We start from the raw sequence: 7,872 nt of genomic DNA, 5'->3' as shown, positions 1-7,872 counted from the left end.
AAGCCAGGACAGTGCTCAGGCCCTGAGTCCAAGGACCAGGACTGGCAAAAAAGAAAAGAAAAGAAAAAGGTGGCAATGAGGGACTAGGTAACAAATTGGATAAGAAATGTACACACTGCCTTATGTATGATACTGTAACCCCTTTGTACTTCACTTTGACAATAAAGAAAATTTTTTAAAGCATGGAAATAAAAGTGTTTATAAAAGCAGGGGTGGAGGAAAAAGCATACCACAAATTGGGTTGCAATACTGGAAACCTGTTACATAGCCATAAAAAAATATATAGAATTATTCCTTAGGAAAATTAAGTTGTAATTATTTATAACATTTACAATAAAGTTAAAAATTTGCATTTAGCAAAGAATTTGTTTTTTATATAACTACATATATAACTATATATACATATATACAAATATGTATGCCTTTAGATATAAATTTATACATAGAATTTTCCACCTGTGAACAGCAGGTCTAGAATCCTAGGATAAGGTGACACTTATGGAAGTAGCAGTATATTTGTATGTGTGTATGTGCAAGTTGGTTCGAGGTCTTGAACTAGAACTTGAACTAGAGCCCAGGCACTATCCCTGAGATTTCTTGCTCAAGGCTGCACTCTACCATTTGAGCTACAGCTCTGCTTTCAGCCTTTTGGTAGTTACTTGGACATTAGAGTCTCAGAGACTTGCCTGCCCAGGCTGACAAAGATCTTCAGATCTCAGTTTCCAGAGTAGATGGGCTTATAGGCACCAGCCACCAGCACCCTCCAGCAACTTATAAATTGAAGAAAAAATTGTTTAAAAAGTTGTACTTGGTATCAAGGAGTAGCATCTGTTTACTGTTTTTCTCTTTTTCAGCCTTTACACAAACTGAGAAAGTCACAACTTGTAGAAATATATGTTATTTTAAATAAGCCCTCTTGTGCTTACAAAGCCCACTTCCTTTGCTGGAGAATTTCGGGTCCACTCGAATCACTTTTAGTAAGTACTATACATTATACAACCGTTTCTGGGGCCATGGTAGATGCCATGGAAGCAAGAGAGCTCTGGAGGGAACATTTGACTTAAGCTGGACCAAGGAGGTTTCTTTCTCAGAGGCCTTGTTTACAAATCTGAGCAGAAGGCTGTTCCTTTGCCTGTGAGGAAGCTGTGGAAGAAGAACTAACTGGTTCATAGCCATGTCTTCCAGATGATTAAGTAAAGCCAATGCAGGGACCTGAAAGGGAAAGGACCAGGAGAGATTCCAGACAGCCACAATGGGGGGTCCCAATTGGCCCAGAGGCTTTGCCCCTGCTGAGAGTAGTTACCTTTCAGATTAGCAGACCTAACATTTCGAAGGGCAACAACAGAGCCCCAGAAAATTAGGATGCTCTGTTTCTAGATTTCTGAATGTTGAGGGTGAATCTGGGTAAGAGGTTTGTCTGTTTAGGATCCTGGCCGGAATCTGGAGTCTGGTTACTCCTTGGTTGTCTATGCCTGCAATGGGATCATTTCAGAGGTTAACACTTAGACAAGATAAGTGTGATCACAACTGGAAGAAAGTACTGATGTGTATTTGTTGGAAGTTTCCACATTTGCTTTATGAAAAGGAACAACAACAACAACAACAAAAGCAAACTGAGAAAGGCTATGAAAGGAGGAAGTATTTTGGGAAATTATTGAAGGGTACCTATAATTATTTCCTAGTGGGACTTGGGTCCAGTTTGAATCAGTGAGCTTTGCCAGGGAGCCTAGAACCTAGAGAAAAAAGGTGGTTAACCTGCAGCAGAGAGCAGCTTTTCTGCAAAAGCAGAAAAAGCATGTTTGGTAGCATGTGATGCAGATTACTGTAGAGTAACTGAACCATGCTGTTGCATGCTTTCCATCTCAAGCTTATCTCCATCGGAAGCCCAGAGATGGTTTTGTCCCATTTACATAACACGAAAAGAGATTATTACAACTAAAATTAGATCCACAAATTGCTATGCATAGTGCTCTGTGGCATAATCAAATTACGATGAAATTGCCTTTATTTCTTTATAGCTGTGTAATATAGTTTGGTTCTTTAGCAATTTATTGAGAGTAAAGGGGTTGGCAGTACTATCTTATATTAAAAGCATCACTAAGCTTTGGCCAAATTGACAACCTTGCTTAATTGTTGTACAGACCTCTGTACATGATGAATGGGAGGAGTCTGATAAAGCTTAATTTTTTCCCTTATCTTCTCACCTCTTTCCCTCAGCCTTAAAAAAGAAAATGGGCCATTGCCCACGAGCTCTCCCTGCTTGTCTGTATCACCTACTCATAATCCATCCTCTGGAAGCATTTCCTGTTCCTTTGATATGAACAGGTCAAGTCAAAACTCAAATGCTTTCTTATCCCAAAACACTCCTTAACTGTTGTCTCTCACACTCTACCATGGGAAAATCACACAAACCTCATCATTAGGTAAATTATTCATATATATGAAGGACGAGAAAAAAATTAAGGAAAGTATGGAAAGAACAGAAAGAATGGAACTTGACAACGTGAGAAAACAGAAAGAAGAGGAAAACAACAGAAAGAAGAGGAAACAGACTATGGGGATAAGGCTATGGGATAAAAGGAGGATGAAGGGTAAAATATAAAATCAGGGAAGTTGATATCCTGGTATGAGAGTAGTTTTGGTACCATCTAAGAGGCTTGAAACTTTCCCCATGGCTCTGTTACATGCTATCCCCCTCCTTATCTTGCTGGCCATCACCATTAATGCTAAAGGTAGCTATAGCTGCAGAGGTGGCATTTTCTCCTAATTTAATTTTCAGTTACTGAACTCAGTTACTGACTCTTCAGAGCCTGAGGGAAGAGGAGCCTTTGTTAAAGGCTTGGCCGTTAACGTTCACTTTTCTTTTCAACCTCATTATATTTCTCTAGGGTTAGCTCTAGACGGAAAGCACTGTGCTGTGGGTGGCAGGGAGGGGGCTGGCAGTGTAAAACAACGCTGCTGGTGAAAAGTAACACCTGGAAAAATGTCACACAAATTTGGACTTGAGTTGCATCCCAGTGATGTCACTAAATGTAGTTTCTGTGCAGACGATGTAAGTAATAGGGTATTAAATTTGTCACGGGCTTCATGGAAGCCGTAACCTATGATTTCCTCTTCATGGCATCCTGCAGTGCAATGATGAAGCAGAAAAACTTCTTGTCTGCTGGGACCTTTGTATGCATATCCAGAGCCTAGCACATTGCACAGACAGAAACCCCAGAGAAGCAGGACTTAAAGGGCCTGTTTACATGGCTTAGTTCACACTGAATAGCAAAATTCTGATTTCATTGCATGTGTACTCCATGTGTGGGGAGAGTCTTTAACACAGAACATAACACTTAACTGAAATCTTCTGCTTTCTTGAAAATGATTAAAGTTTAGAACAAGATTTGTGTGTGGCCAATGCTAAACTATGCCCAATGATTTCTAAGGTTTGTATAATATGTCCTGTGGTCAGTGTCTGGCCTATGCTCTGCAGGGAAACCTCTTAGAGTTAGCTTAATGTGTAGACTTTGGCTGGAGATCTCATCCCAAATCATCTATTACTCAGGACAGTGGCCTTTGTAGTGAACTATCCTCCCTTGTCAGTGTTGCATTATGTGCTTTATCTGATGGACATTTAAGTCACTAAGAGAGACAAGCTCCTCATACAAGGAGGGAAGTCTGCTGGACCATCATCCTCTCACTGCCTATGAGCTGCCTAGGTCACATCAGTAAACTTCCTCAAAGCATCTGTAACTTGAGTGCACTGAAAATTGCTCTGTGACAAATAGAGTGAATATTTGCTTTTCTTCAACTACTAACTTTGTAAAAATCTTTCTAATAGACATATAATATAATGACTAAGAAAAAAGTTGGTTAGACAGGTAGCTAAAATATTTTATCATGCTAAATTAAAGAGAAGGTAAGATAGAAATTACACAGTTTGAAAGAATATTCTACTAGGGCTTTAATTGTATTTGCATTTATTTATATTGTATTTGGGCTTTTATTGACTTCTTAAAATGCACAATAACGAATATATTTTAAACTAGGTGTGTTAGTGTATACTTATAATCCCAGTATCTGCGAGGCAGAGGCAGATTTCAAATTCCATGTCATCTTGGCTACATAGTAGACACTGTCAAAAAGAGGGAAAAAGAAGGAAGGCAGGAAAGAAGGGCTAGTGAAGCACTGACCTCCAGTTTGTGATCTTCCTGTCTTGGCTTCCTGATTCGATGTAGCCCATTAAGCCTAGCTTAGGTATAGAATCTAATCGCTGATTAGTTTGAAAAGGTCTTGAAATTATCTTGTTTAACCTTTAAAATGACATTGTGCAGCAAAGGTTTATCACATAAAAATATTGAGGCTATGAGTTTAAAAATATCCATACCTTTAATTCTAACTTTTTTTTGTATAGAAGAAAACAAAACTGCAAATACAATGCTTTGATAATACACTGCGAGCATATGTTTAATATTTTGCATCTGATCATGTATTTTTGGCCTGGAAATTAGTGTTTACATAACACACATAAACACAGACATATATATGTATTCATACACTGTCAGTCCTGTGGCTTGAACTCAGGGCCTGGGTCCTGGATCTTCTTTTGCTCAAGGCTAGCACTCTACCACTTGAGCCACAGCACCACTTCTGGCTTTTTCTGTTTATGTGGTACTGAGGAATCCAACCCAGGGCTTCATGCATGCTAGGAAAGCACTCCATCACTAAGCCACATTCCCAGCCCCTTTTAAATATTTTATTTATCAAAATAAACTAGGTTATAGAGAAAACAAAGAAAAGAAATGAGTGACATGCAAGTCAAAGTACAACTTAAAAGTATAATTAGGTATATTAAATAAATAATTCTGTTGATATTCAAAAATTAAGTTAAATATTTTAAGTTAATAAGGTTAAGATGTAGTTTAGTGGTAAAGTACCTGCCTAGCATGGAAAAGTTACAGCCTCAGTTCAGTCCCCAGCAGTGGAGAAAATGGGAAAAGAAAGAGGAGAAAGAGAAAGGCAGAGAGAGACAGGGACAGAGAAAGAGTCACAAAGAGAGTTACAGAGAAAGAAAGAGAGAGAAGCAAGGGAAAGAAAGGAGAGAAAAAAGAAAGAAAGGAGAAAAGAAAAGAGTGAATCACATGTAACCAAGCATGGTGGTAGGTGGTATATGCAATAATCCTAGTACTCAGGCAGAGGCTAAAGGAGAATTATTAGATAAAGGCCAGCGTAGTCAACACAACAAGTCAATGTCTTAAAAATCCATCCACCCATACATACATACATATATTTAAGTTAACAGTGAATACTGATAACTATTGTTAACTATGAAGTGGGTTTAAAAAGGAGAAAAAAATTTAAGTATTCATAAATACATTTTTAATCTTTTAAAATCTAAAATATTTTAATTGAAGTTAAAATATAGTTAAATATTGCTGTATTGGCAGCCCACTGATATTTCTTGTTTTTGTTTTGATATGTGGGCTCTAATATATTAATAATATTATTATATCTATAAGCAGAATACATGAGTAAAAGAAAGTACTTTATGTTTAGATGACAGAAGAAATTATGTAGGTGGAATTGGACTTGAGCAGCTCATGAGTTCAGTATTAGTTAGGTCTTCTTTGATTTTCTTTAATTGCTTGTGAGCTCCCAGAAATTTTAAAATATGATCACTATTTTATAAATTTTAAATTTGAATTTTACTTATTTAAAGAAAAGTTGGTATATTTTTCCAACTTAACTTTCCTCACTTAATTGCATAGAGATCTTCATATTCTACATTCCTGTTCTAGCGTTGCCTTCCTGCTGACACATGAAGGATTCATGTTTCTGCACCTCCTTGTACTCAGTATATATATCACGATGGGACTGACTTTGGCTAATGTGCAGAGATGAAATGCACCAACTCTAGGTTGCACAAGACTCTCCATGGTTTCCTTTTCCCTTCTACATGAAAGTACAAGGGACCTTGCTTCACTCAGTAAGTTCTTCATGTGACCATCTTTACAATACAACATTCAAGGCCTTCAGACTTGGTGATGAAACAATACATATCAGTTGTGCTGTTCACTGAGTTGTTTGCCACCATGGTATAATCAAGGCCATACTGTTGTAGGAGCTCAATCAAAAAAGCTGGTAAGAGAAAGGAATATATATATATATATATATATATATATATATACACACATATGTATGTATATATATCCCATATATGCAACCATACAGTTCCTTTTAATTTATAATAAGTAAATAAATAATTAATAGTGTTGTTGCTGTTAGCAAAGACTTTTCTTGGAAGACTGACTCACTGTCTGAATTTCATAGTACCTTTTGTGTATTACTACATAGGTTCTACTTTCTACATGGCAAGAATTCAGAGGTGAGGTGAAACATGGAATGCAGACTACTCAGGTACTTTAGCTTTATTAAAAAAAAAAAATCTTACCATTGTCTTACTCTCACTTACCAAGCCTCCTTTCTTTTTTTTTTTTTTTTTTTTTGCCATTCCTGGGGCTTGGACTCAGGACCTGAGCATTGTCCTTAGCTTCTTTTCCCTCAAGGCTAGCACTCTGCCACTTAAGCCACAGTGCCACTTCTGGCCTTTTTTATATATGTAGTGCTGGGGAATCAAACCCAGGGCTTCTTATATACAAGGCAAGCACTCTTGCCTCTAGGCCATATTCCCAGTCCCCCAAGCCTCCTTTCTATACAAACACTTCTCATTCTTTTCATGCTCAAATTGTATTAATTATATTTAATTAATTCAAATATAGTACAAATGGAGAGAGTGAACCAATTCAGCAGTGATACTCACTAGACACCATATTGGAAGTGAACTACATCTTGGGGATGGGGGAACTTCGAAAGGGAAAAACTAGGAGAGAATGAGGAAAGGGATGGCACGGTTCAAAAGGATATGTCTTCAATACCTGATTTATGTATTTAAAACCCCTCTGTATATCACCTTCACAATAAAATTTTAAAAATTATAGTACAGATGGTAGAAATTATTTAGAAAGATACACCACTGATCCATACAAACATACAATTCACCAGGTGAGAGTAGAAGATTAGAAAGTTCTAGGAGTCACCTTTTTTAAAATTTTATTTTATTGTCAAGGTGATGTACATAGGGGTTACAGTTATATATGTAAGGCAGTGAGTACATTTCTTGTCAAACTTGTTACCTCCTCCCTCATTTTTCTTCCAACTTCCCTCCTCCTCAACTCCCCCCCCCCCAGTTGTACAGTTAGTTTACAACATATTGTATTGTAAGTATCCCTGTTGCACTGGTTCACCTTTTATCCTTTCTCTCACCATTTTGATGTTCCCCTTCCCTTCCTTAATTCAGATAAACATATATGCAATACCTAGGGTACCAAAATCAAATACAGTGACAACAAGGGCTATGCTATAGGGAAGATAAGCAAGAGAAAAAAGAATTTCACATAGTACATTAAAAATAACAATGACAGAAAACCTCTTGTGTCCATTTCTTGGGGTTCATTTTGCTTAGCATCATCCTATATGATCATATGTACATAGCAATTGAGCTATTATGATCATCTGCAGGACTATCCTAGACATATACTAATTATTACCAATGAGGGAAAACATAGAGTCTATATTTCTTTGGATCTGGCTCACTTTACTTAGTACAGTCTTTTCCAAGTCTTTCCATTTCCTTACAAATGGGGCGATGTCATTCTTTCTGATAGAAGCATAGAATTCCATTGTGTACGTACCACATTTTCTTGATCCATTCATTTACTGAGGGGTAGAAACCACCTTTTGATGATAGGTCTTGAGCCTTTCACATAGTGGCTTAGACAATTAGTGTTTTGGACACAAATCCTGTATACCATCTCAGACTCCCTAGGT

The sequence above is a fragment of the Perognathus longimembris genome, chromosome 22, assembly GCF_023159225.1.
Source record: "Perognathus longimembris pacificus isolate PPM17 chromosome 22, ASM2315922v1, whole genome shotgun sequence".
NCBI lineage: Eukaryota > Metazoa > Chordata > Mammalia > Rodentia > Heteromyidae > Perognathus > Perognathus longimembris.
This window is presented reverse-complemented; position numbering follows the sequence as displayed.